A 19,513-nucleotide genomic window follows, 5' to 3' on the forward strand; every position below is an offset into this window, starting at 1 on the left:
GCATATATAGGAGCTACCTCACCATCCAGTAGTGCCGGCTCATCAGGCTATGGAAAGTCAGGGATTGGGTCAGGGGGAAAGTCCCACTCTGGTGGAATCACAGGTACGTAGTCACCAGCTAACTCAGGCTCATCAGGAATGATAGGCTCAGGTACCACCTCATTCAAAGGTTGAGCTGGTATGGGGTGTCCGGGATCATTAGGAAAAGGATGTCCAGGTGCGTCAAGATAGTACCAGGATAAGGGAAAGTCATAAGGAGCATCGGGGTAAAAATGCGGGCTAGATAGAGGATGTTGAAAAGCTCGATTAAGTAACGCATATCGTCTATACGAGGCTCCAATCCCATAATGAAGTAACTGTGATGTACTGGATCCTCGTAGATGTAAGGGTCCTCGAACTCGTAGAATATCACGCCCGTCTCCATCTGAAGGGGAAGAAGGGAGAGAAGGGGGGTAAGAATTGGGGAGTTCTTAGTAGGGCCGGGGTTATTATTTACATTCATTTATTCATTTACAATTAGCGAACGGATAACAAAATTCAGTGAAATAGTAAAAAGAAGTTAAAGATAAACAAAGAGAAGAGGGAAAATAGAAAGCAGAACACAAACAGAAGAATACAAGAAAATGAAACACAGAAATAGCATACAAGCAGACAAACATAAAGAAATAGATCACACACAGAAAGGAATGCAACAGAGAATAATGCGCAGACAAGAATGATGCATGTCTAGCCCTAGCGCAGGCTATGAGCTCATCTGTTGGTTAGCACCTGCATTCCCGACATTTATCCGGAAAATTACTCTTATGTTGCCTCAAGGCAACAGATAAATAAACAAACATCTCTTGGGTTGCATTAAGCAACAACCAAATAAATAATATCTCTTTGGTTGCATTAAGCAACAAATATATATATATATATATATATATATATATATATATATATATATAATATCTCTTGGGTTGCATTAAGCAACAAATATATATATAATATATATTTTATTACTCTTCTCTTTATATCTCTTTACTCTGTTTTGGTTTCTCTTTTTTCTGTATCTCTTTACTTTTCTCTGATTACTCTTCCTCTGTATCTATATTTACTCTTTTTCTCTTTATCTCTTTACTTTAATCTTGTTACTCTGTTCTTTGTGTTTCTCTACTCTGCTCTGATTTCTCTGCTTAACGTATGTGTTTAAAGCTTATGTAAATTTCGGTATGAATAGTTAACCTGTTCCAAGTATAGGTTCATTAAGTCTATACTGAAACATTTTAACTTTTCATAGTATACGTAACCCTAGTCGCATTTCAAGGACTAACTAGGTTGCCCTAGTTCGTTCACTAATCTCTGTCTGTTTTTTTGTTATTAAAACTTTACAGACTTTTCTTTGGTTTCTTATCTTTTCTTTAACTTTTTATCTTTCATTTATCTTTGCCTCAATAATTTGTTCTTACCACTCCCAAAGTGCTTTATGAAGGTAATTATGAGATTCTGCGCTTAAAATTGTCTTTCTAAAGCTTTTACAGAAAACCGCCTTTTTCATATTATTTTATTATTTTTATTAAAATATTATTTTTAACTAAATATTATTATTTAATATTTTATTATTATTTACTATTTTATCATTAAATTTTCAAAAATTACCTTATCTTTACCTTTATCCTTTAAAATTCACTTTTTACCACCCGTAACTTTTAATATTTCTACTTTAACCACCCTAACTTTCAGAAATTACCAAATAACCCCTCAAACACCAAAAATTTTACTTCCTTGCCCTTTTTAAGATCTAAGGCCTATTCTTCAATGTTCTTCATCACACTCAAAGTGTTCTTCGTGTTCTTTGTAAATTCTTCAGATTCTTTCTCTGTTTTTACCCGTTTCTCAGTCTTTTTAGCAACCGATTTTTACTATAATTTATAATAAATTAGCAGCCACTAAAACCCCATCTTTTCTACATGATTTCAACACAAATTGAACCTCTATTTAAGGTTTAGGGTTCGTTTTTCCAGCAGCCATGAAGAACACAAATTCAAAGTTGAATATCATCAAATTTCATCAAATTTTCACCTAAATTTCAACAAGAATCACTCATATAAACAATCAATTTCAAGCATAACCAAACCATATCATAATCACATAATTCAAACACAATCAATCAAGATTAATTATACCAAACCCTATCTGATTTTGCTGCTCCTAATTCGGTTATGTCCTTAAGTGGTCCTTAAGCACTTTTTCCTCCTAAATCACATCAAGAACAACTTTAAATCCAAAAATCCTCAACTAACCAAATCTTACTCAGCATGTTAGAAAGGGATATATCACCTAAAACTTTCTGGAAATTAATGTTTCTTGGCCCTCAAGTCAAGTTTAGCGTGATTCCTAAGGAAGAACATCAAGAAAACACATGTTTAAGCATGTTTCCTTGAAAACCGAATTGAAGAGGGAGGGAGACAGCCATCTCACCTTATTTCCAGCCTTAATATGTTATATGATCATGTAGAGTAAGAAGAGAGGATCATTTTGGTGAAATCAGAGTTTTGATTTGAGTTTTAGTTCAGAAGAAATCAAGCTTTGAAGATTTGGAACTAAGAACTTTTCTCTCTTTTTCTCTCTTTCTATTTTCGGCCACAAACTGAAAATAAACCATCCTTTGGGGTTTTGGGGGTGTAGGGTGAATTGTGATTGGTTGGCTTGGAGGTGGGTTAAAATTATATTAAAATATCTCAGGTGTATAACTACTAAAACTAGATGTATCAGAACACTTGTAAGAACATCTCTAAAAATTATTTTATGAGCTACTAGCATAAATGACACTAGTAACATATTTATTATGAGAATAGAACATTTATAATGAGGCCTTAGCATTGCTACAGTCATCAGAGAGTGCTGGTGCTAAGCTACACTAGTAAACTGTGAACCTGGTTAAACCGATTTTCTATTTTTAACTAAAACTGACCCGGTAACCTTATAATATTATTCAAGAAGCTTCTAAGACTAATATAATGATAATATCATCCTATTATCTCTCTTCTCTCTTGAATCGACTCCGGTTCGTCAAACAGAGACTATTTACGAAAATCAGAATCAAAACTCCTAACCGATATGGTTCGAAAACTAGGTTCTTCATCACCGCGTTATCAAGCTTGCGTCAAAAAGGTTCTAGCTTAAAGATGACATAATGACAATGAGGATTGAGATACTTGATGATATATCAGAGGTTCTCTACTTACTGATCCTCCGTAGTTCTCCGTACTTTCATAAAAGATCTCGCGTACTCGAAAACCGGGGTTGTTACATTAAACTCACTCGTCGTCTAGCAACAGTGTAATTGATGAATAAGATTTGTGCCGGTTTAGAGTTTTTCAAAATAAGAATCACTTTGTCGGTAGCATAGTTCAAACCGGCAATTAAATCCCATCAATCAAAGTTTAAATTCAAATTAAAATAACCGAGAGTAATTAAACCTCGGGTCGTCTTCCTTAGGAACTAGTGACAATAAGCACACAATTTTGGTTGTGAAAATCAAGGGGTTTTGAATCGTGAAGCAAGCAATTAAGAAATAAAAGAACAATCAAAATTGCAATTAATAAACTAACAAAGGAATAAAAGAACTATATATGTAATATGAACAAGTAAAGCTCAAAATTGATGGAATTATAGTTCAAAACATAAATAAAGCCTTGACTTGGGATGAGTTATTGATGAGCCACTATTTTATGGTTTATTTTGTTCTGAATTAAGTGAATTTTGTCACTTATTCTCACACTTATTCATGTAAATTGCATGTTTTTAAGTTTCCTTCCTAATTTTGTATTATGATTGAAAAGATGCTTCTTTGACCTTAAAATTACTAATTTTTAATCCTCTTTTATTACCATCAATACCGTGATATGTGTGTTAAGTGTTTTCAGGTTTTGTAGGGCAGGAATGGCTTAGAGGATGAAAAGGAAGCATGCAAAACTGGAAGGAATACAAGAAATTGAGAATTTCAGAAGCTGGTAGCGATGCGTACGCATGGGCGACGCGTATGCGTGACCAGTGTAGCAGGCAAGCGACGCGTACGCGTGACCAGGAATTCGTTCAGCAACACGTACACGTGGCTGACGCGTACGCGTGACGAGCGTCACGTGCCTCAGTAAAGCGAATTCGCTGGGGGCGATTTCTGGGCTGCTTTTGACCCAGTTTCAGGCCCAAAAATACAGATTAGAGGCTGCAGAGTGGAGCAGAAAAGGGGGAATCATTCACTTCTCATTCATTTTTATAATTATTAGGTTTTAGATGTAGGTTTCTCTAGGTTTTAGGATTTTTAGTTATTTCTTCTCCAATTCAGATTTCCATTTTGCTTTAATTTAGTTTCTCTTCTACATTATTTTATTCTAGCATCTTAGTTTATCTTCTCATGTTGATCTCTTTATTTTCCCGATTCAGTTTATGAACTCTTCATGTTAGATTCAATTCCTTTTTAATGCAATTTGAGGTATTTCATGTTTATTGCTTCTTTCTTCATTTGTTGTTATTGATTCCTTGCAATTGTTAGTCTTAGATTTTACATTCTCTTATTACTTTTCTATGCTTTTATTTTGTGCCTTCCAAGTGTTTGATAAAATTCTTGGTTTGATTTTAAATTAGATTTTTGTATTCTTAGCTTGGATTGAAGAGTAATTTGGAGACTCTTGAATTATCAAAGTCTCTTGTTGGTTGGTGATTGAAAGTTGCTAGTTGGCTTGAGATTCACTAACTCTAGTCTTTGATTAGGACTTGTGAACTCAAGTTGATTTACTCACTTGACTTACCATCTTAATTGACAATGATAATGAGGATAGGAGTTCCGATTCTCAACCCTTGGTAGGACTTTTCTTAGTTGTTAGTTATTTTCTTGTTATTTACATTCCTTGCTTATTAAACTCAAAATCCAAAAAGATACAATCTCATAACTAATAATAAACATACTTCCCTGCAATTCCTTGAGAGACGACCCGAGGTTTGAATACTTCGGTTAATTTTATTGGGTTTATAATTGTGACAAACAATCTAAACGTTGATTGAGGTTTAATTGTCGGTTTTGAACTATACTTACAACGCAATAATTTTTGTGATGGATTAATCTCACTTAGTCAACCCTTAACATCGAAGAGTAAGCCAAGTGAGCATAATTGTTATTAATCCACAAATCCTAGCTAAATTACTAATTACCTTAGTAAAAAGCTAGCGTTAGTGGAAACAATAACAACTAACAACCCAAGAATTATCACTAAATGTCGGACATTATGACTCTAGTATTCCATAAATTCATTTTTCCAAGTCAAGGAGTGAAAATCTACCTCATAACCAAAATTGGCATTTCATCAAACACATGGTAGGAATATTCCCAAAATATGGCAAAATTGGAAAGCTACTTGAAACTATGAACAACCAAAAAACAAAATCAACAAAGGCAACTTAACAAACATAAAATAACCATCAAACATCAAATTCATGAACTAGAACTCAAAATTGCAAAACTATGTATATATTGATAAAGGAAATTGAAATATAAGAAAGTGTAGAACAAGTAATATGATAAAAGCAAGGTTCTGAGAACCGGACCGGTCATCGAACTGCTCTAGTCACTGGTTCACTGATTTATTGGTCCAACCGGTCCAACCAGTGATTCAACTGGAAAAACTGTTTTAGAATAAAATAATAAATAAATTATAAATAAATATCCTAAAATACAATTATAGTCTAATACAAATCTTAAAATATCTTCAAAATTTAAAACACTACATAAAATATCATCAACCAAATCCATATGATCTTATCAAAATATAAACTCAAAAATTAAATAGTAAAAAAACATATCTAAATGTTAAATCCCAACATCATGATTTATCAATCATCAAAATCCGCAAGAACTTATTGCAAATTTTCTTCGGTGGATTAGGATTAGGATTAGAAGCATCATTTGAAATAGGAGGATTGACAGGAAAGTTATTATTCATAGATGCATTATTATCAGCAGTTTCTTCTTGATTAATACTATTATCAATAACTGAAATTAATAAAAGTTTTATTAATTAAAACAAAATTAAAGACCAGCCACAGCAGAATGAAAAATAAAAAAATTATCAACATGATCATATCTAAATTCTGCCACCAACATTTAGCAACAAACAAAGCCAGCATAACCAGCAATAATTAGGAGCCAGCAACTACAAATCAAAGCAAAACCAACTACAAATCAAAGCAAAACCAGCAACAACAAAACAAAGAGGTATCCACAACCAGATACGAAATTAAAGACCAGCCACAGCACATTGAAAAATCAAAAAATTATCAACATGACCATATCTAAATTCTGCCACCAACATTCAGCAACAAACAACACCAGCAAAACTAGCAATAATTAGGAGCCAGCAACTACAAATCAAAGCAAAACCAACTATAAATCAAAGCAAAACCATAACAGAAGGCTGAGCTAAGGAGAGCTATGAAAATAGAAATAGAAGGCTAGAGAATAATGACGAAGGAGTTAGCCAAGCCAACCAAACTCACCCATCGGAGGTTCCAGAAGAAAGTAATATTGTTGTTTAGGACAATGAACTATTGGAGGAAGATCAAGATAACACCAGTAAGCTCCAACGCACAAGCTGTATAGGTAGTGAAGATCTTAACATGAGCAAGGAAACAAAGCACTAGACAATGGATCAACGAAAGACAAAAGCAGAACCATAACAGAATCAAACAAAATCAGTCAATCATTGTAAAAACTAAAATTCAAAATAGAAACTAAAGACAATAGAACTACAAATTATCAATCCTAAACCACAGACAACAGTAATTGAAGAAGAAAAATGAGAAATCAGTAAATCACAAATTCAAAATTATTAATTAACAATATTCAACCATTATTCAACCTATTATTCAACCTAGGAATTCATAGATTAATTAACAATTATTCAACCCATAAGGCCATAACAAGTTCAGAGATTATTCAACAATAATTATTCAACAATTATTGTTAAAAAAAAATAGTAAAATACCTAGAAGAACAGAACAAAGAGTAAAAAGTGTAGAAGCAAGAACAAGGAAGAAGAGAGATCAATTCTCCTTCCCAATTCCTCCTTATGAAAATGAGAATGATGCCTTTATATAGGCTTTTTACAAAATGAAAATAAAATGAAATTGAAATGAAAAACAAATTAAATGAAAATCCTAATTCTAGCTTGTTCTTGTGCCTTTGAGTGATGATGTGGGCTTTGCTTGCTTTGGATTTGAAGAGAGATGGGTTTGGTTGGCCTTGATTCAATTTGGTGAAGAATTGAATTTAAATAGAATTTTGGTTGAATTTTGGCCCATGGGTGACACTCCCAGGGCATGGCTCAGTTCAAATACCAAACTGAGAGCCCAATGTTCTTTGTGTTGCCCAATTTTTGGTGCGCCAGCCCCTCGTTCACGTTGCTCTTCAATAGAGCTCAGTTAGAAAATTGAACTGAGCTCTATGTCTTGCCTTGGGTGTGTCAACTTGTGCGCAAGGCTTGCTCCTTGGCGTGCCAAAAGTGTAGGGAATGGGGAAGAGTAGCGCTCAGTTGGGAAATCCAACTGAGCTCCCCATTGTAGCGCCTAGTTGTGGGCTTCATGCTTCCAAGTTCGATCCTTGGTGGAAGCAAATTGGTGTTGATTTCCTTGGAAGAGTGGAGAGTAAGGAGTGCTTGTACAAGGAAGCTCCAGGTTTGAGCCTTGTTGAGTGAAATGTTGTACCCATTTTTATTTCAAGGAGTAGCGCTCCTTCCTTGCAAGTGAGAGGCTCCCACTTCGAATCTTGGTGAAGCCACTTTGGTCTATTTTTGCTTGTTTTTGGCCCTTAAAGATGTCTTTCACTTGTGCCTCAATTTCATGCCAAATATAAACTATCATATATCGTTGGAAAGCTCTAAATGTCAGCTTTCCAACGCAACTGAAAGCACATTAATTGGACGTCTGTAGCTCAAGTTATGTCTCTTTGAAGAAGGCATGGTCATGTTGTGAACGCCCAAGTTTAACTTAGCGAAAATTCTTGCTTCCATGCTGAATTTTTCACGATAAAGCTAAGTTCACTTAGTGAACTGAGCTTTATGAGTGCTGATTGTGAAGCTTCCTTGATTTGGTCATGAGCCACTGATGGGAAGCAGAAGCTGATGAATTAAAAAATTATTAAATTTGATACGTTGCAAGTATAGTTCTTAATTCACCGAAAATCTGCCTATCAATTTAGAAATGTGTCACAAAGAGTTTAAATCAAAATTACTGGGAGTTTTAAGTCCCAGGTCGTCTCCCAACGAGTTGCAGAGAAGGGTGCTATTTTATTCAGAGGTTCGAAGAAGTTGAGGTAAGTAAATTGGAATGTAAACTGAGGAAAATTAAATGATATGAATAAAAAACCTTGACTGGGAATTGATTAGTTAGAATCTCTATCATTGATGGAATGATTTTTTTAGATGGATTTATAATTAACGGTTACTCTGTTTAGTTATCCTTTACTAGGTAAGGGAAAGTCAAACAAGTTGGATTACTAGATCCGTTCACGAGTTACAGCCCACTTAGTTCAAGGGATTGACGTTGGTGACAGGATAGCAATTCAACAATTAACCCAATTACAAATTTTCTTTCAATCCTTCCAACTCAAGAGTTCCTTTTCAATCAATTCCCCATCAAGTAATGAAACTACTCACGCATTGTAAATAAGAAACCCATAACACATAAAAGGGAATTAAAAGAAGACATGATTATTGGAATTGAAATTGAATTAAAAAGAAATAATCCTTGCATTAAATAATCATAAAAGTATCTGAATAATAAAATTGAACAAAACAAAGAATATGGAAGAATAAAACCAAGTTAAGAAAACAAACTAGAATGATGAAGTCTTGATGAGGAAATAACTCTTCTCAATGTTCCAATGCTAAGACCAATTGAAAATTAAAATTCTAAAAACTAGAGAGAAAAACCTAAGAGAGTGAAAAACTAGTTCTAAAACTACTGAATGAATGTGTGTGTTGTTTCTGCATATTCTCTGACTCTAGTCTGCTGTTCCGGGCCAAAAACTGGGCCAAAATAAGGTCCAAAAATTGCCCCCAGCGAATTCTGCAGATTATGTAGATCGCACATGTCACGCGATCGCGTCGTCTATGCGGACGCGTCGCTTGCGCTTTTTCCTCTCCACGCGTTCGCGTCGTCCATGCTACCGCGTCGCTTGCGCTTTCCAATCCGTGCAGCCGCGCAAGCAATGTGGCGCCGTCACTGCGATTTGCGCTCCTTCGCGCGGTCGCGTGAGCCATGCGACCGCGTCACTTCTCGCTGGTTATCTCCTCAAATTCTTGTGTTCCTTCCATTTTTTGCTAGCTTCCTCTCCAATCTCCATCTCATTCATGCTCTATAAAGCCTGAAACACTTGACACACAAATCATGGCATCGAATGGAATAAAGGAGAATTAAAATTAAATAATTAAAGTCTCTAGGAAGCAATTTTCAAACATGTTCTGAATTTAGGAAGGAAATCTAAATGCATGCTAAATTGATGAATAAGTGGGTAAGGATCATGACAAAACCACACAATTAAACACAATATAAACTATAAAATAGTGGTTTATCAACCTCCCCACACTTAAACATTAGCATGTCCTCATGCTAAATTGAAGGAGACAAGGAAATAAGTATGAACATGTAGAAACTCATGAAATGCAATGCAATCCTACATATATAAATAAATGCAACTATATGATTATTGTCCACTTGATCAAAAGTAAATAAGCTCTTCAAAACAATTACAAATCAAATTCCACTAATTCTATCATTATACAATAAAACCGATAAAAGTGCAAGAAGATAGCTTATGAAAGCAGGAAACATGAAAATTCAAGCATTGAACCCTCACTGATAATGTATGTACACTCTAATCTCTAGTGTATAGGGTAATCACTCTATTCTTCTCTAGTCATGTTTTCTAACTTTTTTTTTTCTCCTAACCAATCAACAACAGTTAATATACCAATGCAAACATCATGAGGTCTTTTCAGGGTTGTAATGGGGCCAAGGTGCAGGTAAGGGTATACATATGGCTAAGTGAGCTTTATAAATTGAATCTTTAATTAACCTAAGCTCTCACCTAATATACATATATTCTATATACTTTTAAATTCATGCCTAGCTACCCATAATTCCCTTTTTCAACACATACTCATATTTCAACTTTGTATTTTAATTCTATCATATGTGCATTGATCTTTGAATTCTGAATTTAACATTGGGATAATTTTGTCCCCTTATTTATTTGTTTATCGTTTTTTTTTTAATTGAAATAAATAAAGCTTATCAACGCACATAGATTTTTGATTCTTATAGTTTCACATGAATAGGTATCCAAAAATTCCCTTTAAATTTTCATGACACATTCTCTTAACAACTTTTGTTCCCACAATTTCCCATACTTAACTAGCACACACAATTCTATCTTAAACTAACCAAAGATTCAATTTGGGATATGCAATTGTTTTTCAGCTTGAGGTTAGTAATGTGGTAAAATATAGAACAAATGGGGTTTTAAAGGCTCAAAGTGGTTAACAAAGGTAATTGAAAAGGGTAGGCTTGATTTGGATAAGTGAGTTTAAACAAATAATGGCCTCAATCATGTGCAAGCATGTAAATATAATAAATATTGGACATATAAGATAAAACAAAATATAGATTACAATCATAGAGAAGTAAACACATAAGAATAAAATAATTATGGTTAAATAATGTAACCATACATAAAGGCTCAAATCTTTCACAGGTTGTGTGTTCTTTAGCTCAAACATCATGTTCCAAATACAACTCAAGCAGATTTATCATAAAAATTTTGAAAAATTAGTGAAATTTTATTCCAAAGATAGATTTTTAAAAGAAACTTATTGTCTTTTCAATCAAGTAGAACATGCATGCAACTATTCTAACCTATGCAATTTATTCTATTCTATAAAGGGGAGAAAATCTAACTAAAATATCCTAATTATTGGTGTACAGAGAAGAGAAATTACCTCTGGACGTCAGGTACTGACCGACCTCCCCACACTTAAGGCTTTGCACCGTCCTCGGTGCCATCTGTCAGGAACAGGGGTGGGCTGGTAGCAGTATCTCCACAGTCAGGACTATCATGGCTCCCGGTGCTGGTAAAAGAAGTGGAGTCCGGAGTGTCTGAGTCCTTGAATTTGCCCATGATCAGTTCCTTGAGGTATGTGAATCGGCGCTTGTTACGGCGCTCTCTCATCTTAGCTTTCAGTTCATGCCGATCCAATTTTTCAAGTATCTGCTGGAGCAATTTCTCAGTTGTAGATGCTTGTGGTGTTGAAGAAGGAATATCTTCAACTGGATCAGTAGGCTGGCTTATAGTGGCTGTTGAAAGTCTGAGGTATTTCCCGTTAGGGACATACTGATCATCCCGTGGAAGCATGGCTTTGGTGTCCCCAGCTCTGTAGGAGACTCCGGCTGCTGAGACAAGATCTGAGACCAGGGCGGGAAAAGGTAGGTTGCCCGCGATTTGTACGTGCTCCATGGCATTCCGGATGTGTCTTGAGAGATTCAAAGGTTAGTCTGTAAGGATGCACCATAGTAGAACAGCCATGTCTGCAGTGAAGGAGGACTCATGAGTGCTCAAAAAGACGTAATGGGACATGATCTGTGCCCATACGCGAGCCTCCAAGGTAAGTGCGGAAGCTAAGATTCCCTTAGGGCGGGTACGGTGGTATCCGTAGATCCAACGGCTGCCAGGTAATGCGATGACTCCGAGAACGGAGTCCCAGTCAAATTGGTATCTCTGGCGCTGAAGGGTGGCTTCTTGAAAAGCGTCCATTCCTGCTGGAATAGGGGGAAGACTCAGAACGTACTGAATGGCCTCTTCTGTGATGGGGACTTGTTGCTGCCGGACATAAACAGACTGCAGGATCGGTATGTAGAAGTTGGAGTAGAACTCAACTACCCAAGAGAGATTTACCTGCCTCAGCTGTCTCCGTAAGAAACCCCATTGTCTTCGTTCAATTTGCGGCTCAACAAAGGAGGCAATATTGGATGGGAGGATAAGAAGGTATTCATTGTTATAGTTCCTTTCTACTAGGATAGGGAACATCTGCTCACAGTAGCGATTGGGAAATCGCGCAGTGTCCTTTGCTGGAAAGGCTTTCTCCTTGTCGTCAACCTTTATTATCCTCTTAACTCTTTTTGTTGAGGGCTTGACTGTGGTTGAAGAAGGCGCTGCCACTAATGCTCTTTTAGTTCCTCTTCTTGCTGGTGGTTTGGAAGTAGCTTTCTCTTTTCCTTTCTTGGTGGCCATCCTGAAAGAAGGGAAGAGAAAGGAAATTAAATTCAAAGAGATAGAGCAAGGAAGAGGGTATTGTAAGTGATAGTCAATGCACAATAAAGATAAATGGCATTAACACATGGTCCGGATTACATGTGAAAAGCTCATCAATGGAAATATAGCAAGTGCATGTAGGACAATGGAATGCAAGAGGTTTATTGGCATGCAGACAAAGGCATGAGTAGCATATATCAAACATTCAATGTCCAATTTAGATTACCATTTGTAACAAACTAGCCATCTCGTTTGTATTGACAATTAAATTTAATTAATAAAATATGAAAGGGAATTTGTGAAAAGCAAGCATTGCATATTAGAGTAAAATAATGTGAAGAAGTGCATAATGCCATATGGGCTTTTTCACAAACACATAGCATGCATGTAGAATAAGCTCTTGAAAGTATGAATTTGAACATGCAAGCAATCCCTTAAAAGTAATATATATGATTGTCAAAAAATTTATAACAAACCATAAGCATATAAAGATAAATAATGACTCACATAAATAGATAACATCAAGTAAAAAGGAAAAGAAAAGAAAAGAAAATAAGAACAATGAAGAAAAGATAAGAAGATAACATATGAAAATAAGAAGAATAGTAGAAAAGTGAGAAAGAAGAAAAGAAAAACCTTGTTAATGGGGGTGAGAAAGATAGAGAATGAAAGGTGAGATAGAAAGGGGAAGGGAGAAAGAAGAAAGAAGGATGGAAAAGAAAAATTAGGATTTGGAGGAAAGAAAGATAAGATAATTTGGCAACTGAGGTTGAGCTGTGCGGCGCATGTGACGCGGCCGCGGAAGGCACGCGTTCGCGTGGTTGTGCTCCAGGGAAGGTGACGCGATCGCGTCGGTCACGCGGTCGCGTGACCTATGTTGCGCTGCTGGCGCGAGTGCAGCCTCGCTCCAGCACAACTCTCTGTTCGATTCATTTTAATTGCCAAAATTGGGTGACGCGATCGCGTGGGTCACGCGATCGCATGAGTGTGCGTTATAAAATGGGTGACGCGGCCGCGTCAGTGACGTGGCCGCGTGACAAGGATTGTGCTTCTAGCACCAATCCAGCATCACTCTCGCACAGAATGCGACTGTGCACCCTTTTACGTCGAAAACTCAGGGGACGCGGCTGCGTGGGGCACGCGGTCGCGTGGGAGGCCATGATTTCCATGCGACGCGGTCGCGTGGGGTAATTTGTGCCATTGGCACGACTCCAGCGCTGCTCCTGCGTAACTTTCTGTTCATTTTTATTTTTCTTTACTCCCCCTGCCACGCAGACGCGTCGCTGGTGCAATCGCGTCGCGCAGCGAAATTTTTTTTTTTTAAAAAAAAAAACTAAAAAACTAAAAGTGAAGAAAAGAACGATCATACCGCGGTGGGTTGTCTCCCACCAAGCACTTTGCTTTAACGTCCGTAAGTTGGACACTCCACTAGCTCAATCTGCTGTTATATGGGGATCTTCCAAGTGGAGGATCTCAAGCTCTTTGCTTTTCTGCACTTTCTCACTATGGTACAGCTTCAGGCGGTGTCCATTAACCTTAATAAGTTCAGAGCTTGAAGGATGTCTTAGGTGATAAACTCCGTACGGTTCAGCCTTCTCTACTCTGTATGGACCTTCCCATTTTGATCTTAATTTACCGGGCATTAGCCTTAGTCGAGATTTGTAAAGGAGGACGAAATCTCCAGGTTGAAATTCTTTCTTCTTGATGTTTTGATCATGCACAGCTTTCATCCTTTCCTTGCAAATTCTGGAATTCTCATAAGCTTCTAGGCGAAGGTTCTCCAGTTTCTGCAGTTGCAACTTCCTTTCAGCTCCGGCCTTCTCAATTTCCATGTTGCACTCTTTAACTGCACAGAAGGCTCTGTGTTCGATTTCAACTGGGAGATGGCAAGCTTTTCCATAAACTAAGCGAAAGGGACTCATCCCAATGGGTGTCTTGTATGCTGTTCTATATGTCCACAGTGCATCTTGTAGCCTGGTGCTCTAGTCTTTTCTATGAGGCTTCACTATCTTTTGCAAGATACGCTTAATTTCTCTGTTCGACACCTCGGCTTGCCCATTAGTTTGAGGATGGTAAGCTGTTGCAACTTTATGGATTATCCCATGCTTCTTCATCAATCCTGTTAGTCTCCTGTTACAAAAATGGGTGCCTTGATCGCTCACGATCGCTCGTGGTGATCCAAAACGACATATAATGTGGTTTCTCACAAAGGAAACAACAGTGTTAGCATCGTCAGTGCGGGTAGGGATTGCTTCCACCCATTTGGAAACATAATCCACAGCTAACAATATATAAAAATATCCACTAGAATTTGGAAATGGACCCATGAAGTCAATGCCCCATACATAAAAAATTTCACAGAAAAGCATATAGTGTTGAGGCATCTCATCCCTCCTGGATATATTACCAAATTTTTGGCATGGGATACAAGATTTGCAAAACTCAGCAGCGTCTCTAAAAAGAGTAGGCCACCAGAATCCACAGTCTAAGATCTTTCTAGCTGTTCGTTGAGGGCCAAAATGTCCTCCACTCTCAGATGAGTGACAGGCCTCTAAAATGGATTGGAATTCTGATTGAGGCACACAACGTCTAATTATCTGGTCAGCGCCACATCTCCATAAATATGGGTCATCCCATATATAATGTTTAGACTCACTTTTCAGCTTGTCTCTTTGATGTTTAGAAAAATGTGGAGGAAATGTGCGGCTAACTAAATAATTAGCAACAGGTGCATACCAAGGGACTACCTCAGATACTGCTTGTAGGTTATCAAAAGGAAAATTATCATCTATAGGAGTATAATCATCCTTAATATGTTCAAGGCGACTCAAGTGGTCTGCTACTAAATTCTGATTACCACTCCTATCCTTTATTTCTAAATTAAATTCTTGTAGCAGCAGTATCCAACGTATAAGCCTTGGTTTGGACTCTTTTTTAGCTAATAGATACTTTAGAGCTGCGTGGTCCGAATACACCACTACTTTGGTACCAAGTAAATAGGCCCGGAATTTATCCAAAGCAAAAACAATAGCAAGTTCTTTCTCAGTAGTAGTATAATTGGACTGGGCAGTGTCTAAAGTCTTAGACGCATAGGCAATAACAAAAGGATCCTTACCTTCACGCTGAGCCAGCGCTGCTCCTACTACATGGTTGGAAGCATCGCACATGATTCCAAACGGCTGGCTCCAGTCGGGTCCTCTCACAATTGGGGCTTGAGTTAGAGCAGTCTTCAGCTTATCAAATGCTTGTTTGCAATCTTCACTGAACTCGAACTCAATGTCCTTCTGCAGTAATCTGGATAAGGGAAGTGCCACCTTACTAAAGTCTTTAATAAATCTCTTGTAGAAACCTGCATGGCCAAGGAACGAACGGACTTCCCTCACAGAAGAGGGGTAAGGTAAACTAGAAATAACATTCACCTTTGTTGGGTCTACAGAAATGCCATTATTAGATACCACATGTCCTAATACAATCCCTTGTTTTACCATATTTTCGAAATTCAATACAAGGTTTGTATTAATACATCTATCTAATACTCTAGATAATCCCTCTAAGAAAAGGGTAAAAGAATCACCATAAACACTAAAATCGTCCATAAAAACTTCCATACAGTCCTCAGTAAGATCAGAGAAAAGACTCATCATGCACCTTTGGAAAGTAGCTGGTGCCATGCATAAGCCAAATGGCATTCTCTTATAAGCATAAGTCCCAAAAGGACATGTAAAAGTAGTCTTTTCCTGATCTTCAGGAGCTATATGAATCTTGAAATAACCTGTGTAACCATCTAGAAAGCAATAATGTGATTTACCTGACAGGCGATCCAGCATTTGATCAATGAATGGAAGTGGGTAATGATCCTTACGGGTAGCTTGGTTGAGACGCCTGTAATCAATGCAGACTCTCCAAGCATTCTGAACTCTAGTTGCTATGAGCTCTCCATGCTCATTCTTCACTGTAGTGACTCCAGACTTCTTGGGCACCACTTGTACTGGGCTTACCCATTCACTGTCTGAAATGGGATATATGATACCGGCCTCCAATAGTCTGGTCACCTCCTTCTTGACAACTTCCAAGATGGTGGGATTCAATCTTCTCTGGGGTTGACGGACAGGTCTTGCTCCCTCTTCTAAAAATATTCTGTGCTCGCATACTTGAGGGTTGATTCCCATTATGTCTGCCAAGCTCCACCCAATTGCCTTCTTATGCTTCCTCAGCACATCAAGTAGCTGCTCTTCTTGTTGAGGAGTCAGTTCTCTTGCAATAATAACCGGAAGCTTCTGCTCATCCTCAAGATAAGCATATTTGAGATGTGGAGGAAGAGGTTTCAATTCTAACTTTTGATCATGGACAGGCTCTGGATTATCTGGAGCTCGTGAAAATGGCGAAGTGCCCTCACTGTCAGTTAAGAGGGTCCCCACACTCGGACCTTGTCCAGTGTGCCTCTCTTCAAACTTTTCTTTTTGAACATCAGCCACACTTTCGTCTATGACATGACATTGGAAGATAGAACGATCTTCTGGGGGGTTGTTAATGACTCCATTCAGATTGAAGATCACTATGCAGCCATCTATTTCAAAGGAGTATGTTCCTGAAAAAGCATCCAATTTGAATTTTGATGTCTTTAGGAATGGTCTTCCAAGTAGGATCGATGATGGCTTATCTGAATCATTATGGGGCATCTCCAAGATATAAAAATCAGTGGGAAATGTGAGCCCTTTAATGTTCACCAAAACATCTTCAGCAACTCCAGCCACTGTAATAATGCTTTTATCTGCTAATACAAAATGAGCTGCCGACCTTTTTAAGGGAGGGAGCCTCAAAACATCATATATGGACAAAGGCATTATACTGACACATGCTCCTAAATCACACATGCAATCATAAATTACTACACCACCAATAGTACAACTAACTATGCAAGGACCTGGATCACTACATTTTTCAGGTAATCCTCCCATTAAAGCAGATATAGAACTACCTAAAGGAATAGTTTCTAATTCATTAATCTTGTCTTTATGGATACATAAGTCTTTTAGAAACTTTTCATATTTAGGTACCTGCTGAATAACATCAAAAAGGGGGACAGTTACCTCGACCTTTCTGAATATCTCTACCATTTTAGGATCAGGTTCCAGCTGCTTCCTGGGCTTCCTTGCAAGCTGTGGAAATGGAATGGGAACAGTGGTTTCCGTGGTGCCTGCGCCTTTTGGTGCTTCTTCTTGTGGTTGAGCTATCTCTTCTTCAGCTATGTCCTATATATCCTCTTCCTCTTCAACATCTTCGATTTCCTCCTGATTCCTCTCCTGTAGTGTAGTTCCAAACCTCAGGGTGATGGCATTAATGCCTCCCTTTGGATTGGGTAATTGTTGAGAGGGGATTCCAGTGGTGCTTGAAGGTTGGTTACTGGAATTTTGTGCTGAACCAAGCTGTGTCATAAAAGCTTGTAGAGTAGAGGTGAGACCATTCAGACTGGCGTTAATACTGTTCACGATGGTACTTTCCATGGCCAGTTGTCTTTTCTCAAAAGCTTGTGATAAATCTTCATTAGAAGATACAGAAGAATGAGTAAATTGAGAGGTTTGCTGCTGATTGTTCGGTGGTCCTTGGTTTTACCTCAGGTGAGGTGCTCAGTAAGGTTGATTTTGCTGCCTGTTGTTGTTATTATTCCACCTCTGATTTCCCTGATTATCTCTACCTCCCCTGTTATTGTTGTCCCTCCAATTCTGGTTTGAATTGTCCTGCCATCCATGGTTATTATTTCCACTTTGATTGTACCCTTGGTTGGGGCGGTCATAGAAGTTGTGAGTGGATGCCACCATGTTGTCTTCTTGTTGGAGCTGCGGGCATTCCTCAGTGTAATGGCTGTAATCAGCACAAATTCCGCAAATTCTTTCTGGGACTAGTTGTTGGTTTTGTTGCGGTTGAGTTTGCTGAGCTTGTTGATTCAACTGCATTTGCTTCAACAGGTTGGTCATCTCACAGATGCTTTGAGTTAGAGCAGCAGTCTCTCTGCCAGAAGATACTTCTGCAATGGCTTTTGAACGGCCTTGCTTCTGTCTGTGGTTCCGAGTAGATTCAGCTAAATCACTGATCAATTCCCAAGCTTCATCAGTGGTCTTGTACTTCTTCATAGACCCATTGCTGGCACTTTCCAATGTGGTCTTATCTTGGGGCCTCATACCTTGTGTGATATAGCTGAGTAGCACGATCTTGTCAATCATATGGTGGGGGCATGCTTCCAGAAGATTATTGAAGCGCTCCCAGTATTCGAAGAGAGTCTCATTGTCATCCTGAACAATCGTAGAGATATCCTTCCTCAGTTTATCAGTAACTTCAGATGGAAAGAATTTCTCTAGAAACTCCTTTTTGAGTGTATCCCAGTTGGATACATTTGCTAGAGGTTGAGTGTAGTACCACTCTCTTGCTTTTCCCTCAAGAGAAAACGGAAAAGCTTTCAGCAAAATTGAAGTTTCATTAATGCCGTCACGCCTGACAGTAGAACAGGCTGCCTGGAAATCTCTCAAGTGCTTGATAGGCTCTTGAGCAGGTAGGCCATGAAACTTGGGCATCAAATTTAACAGTGCGGTCTTTATTTCAAAATCTGTAGCTACCGCTGGATGATGCGCTTGAAACGGTTGCATTGTAAAATCAGGAGCTCCTTCCTCCTGAATGGTAACTCTTCTAGCTGCCATGTTTTCTGCACGTAAAACAACCGAATCAGTAGAACGGGGGCTGGTTTCTTCCTCAGATTCACTTTCAGATCCGCCCTCAGAGCGGGCTAACCTACGCTGTTCTCGCCTTATTCGTAAAATAGTTCTTTCAATTTTAGGATCGAATATTAGCAAGCGCGGATCAGGAAGTGAACGCGTCATTTGACGGAAGAAACATGCAGCTCATAGTAGCAAAATTAAATAAAATGCAAATAAATAAATTCTAATTAATAAAATTAGCACTCTATTGCAACTTCTCCGGCAACGGCGCCAAAAATTGATGGGAAGCAGAAGCTGATGAATTAAAAAATTATTAAATTTGATACGTTGCAAGTATAGTTCTTAATTCACCGAAAATCTGCCTATCAATTTAGAAATATGTCACAAAGAGTTTAAATCAAAATTACTGGGAGTTTTAAGTCCCAGGTTGTCTCCCAACGAGTTGTAGAGAAGGGTGCTATTT

General features: G+C 37.9%; 1 non-coding gene across 1 annotated transcript; it reads left to right on the forward strand.

The window, feature by feature from the left end:
• The first annotated feature begins 18,555 nt into the window (after positions 1 to 18,555).
• On the forward strand, positions 18,556 to 18,663 carry LOC148544920 (small nucleolar RNA R71). The gene has a single exon (XR_015901356.1). It is a non-coding gene; the product is annotated as a small nucleolar RNA R71 (small nucleolar RNA).
• The last annotated feature ends 850 nt before the right edge of the window (positions 18,664 to 19,513 follow it).

Source organism: Arachis ipaensis, chromosome B9, assembly GCF_059453495.1.
Source record: "Arachis ipaensis isolate K30076 ecotype BB chromosome B9, ASM5945349v1, whole genome shotgun sequence".
NCBI lineage: Eukaryota > Viridiplantae > Streptophyta > Magnoliopsida > Fabales > Fabaceae > Arachis > Arachis ipaensis.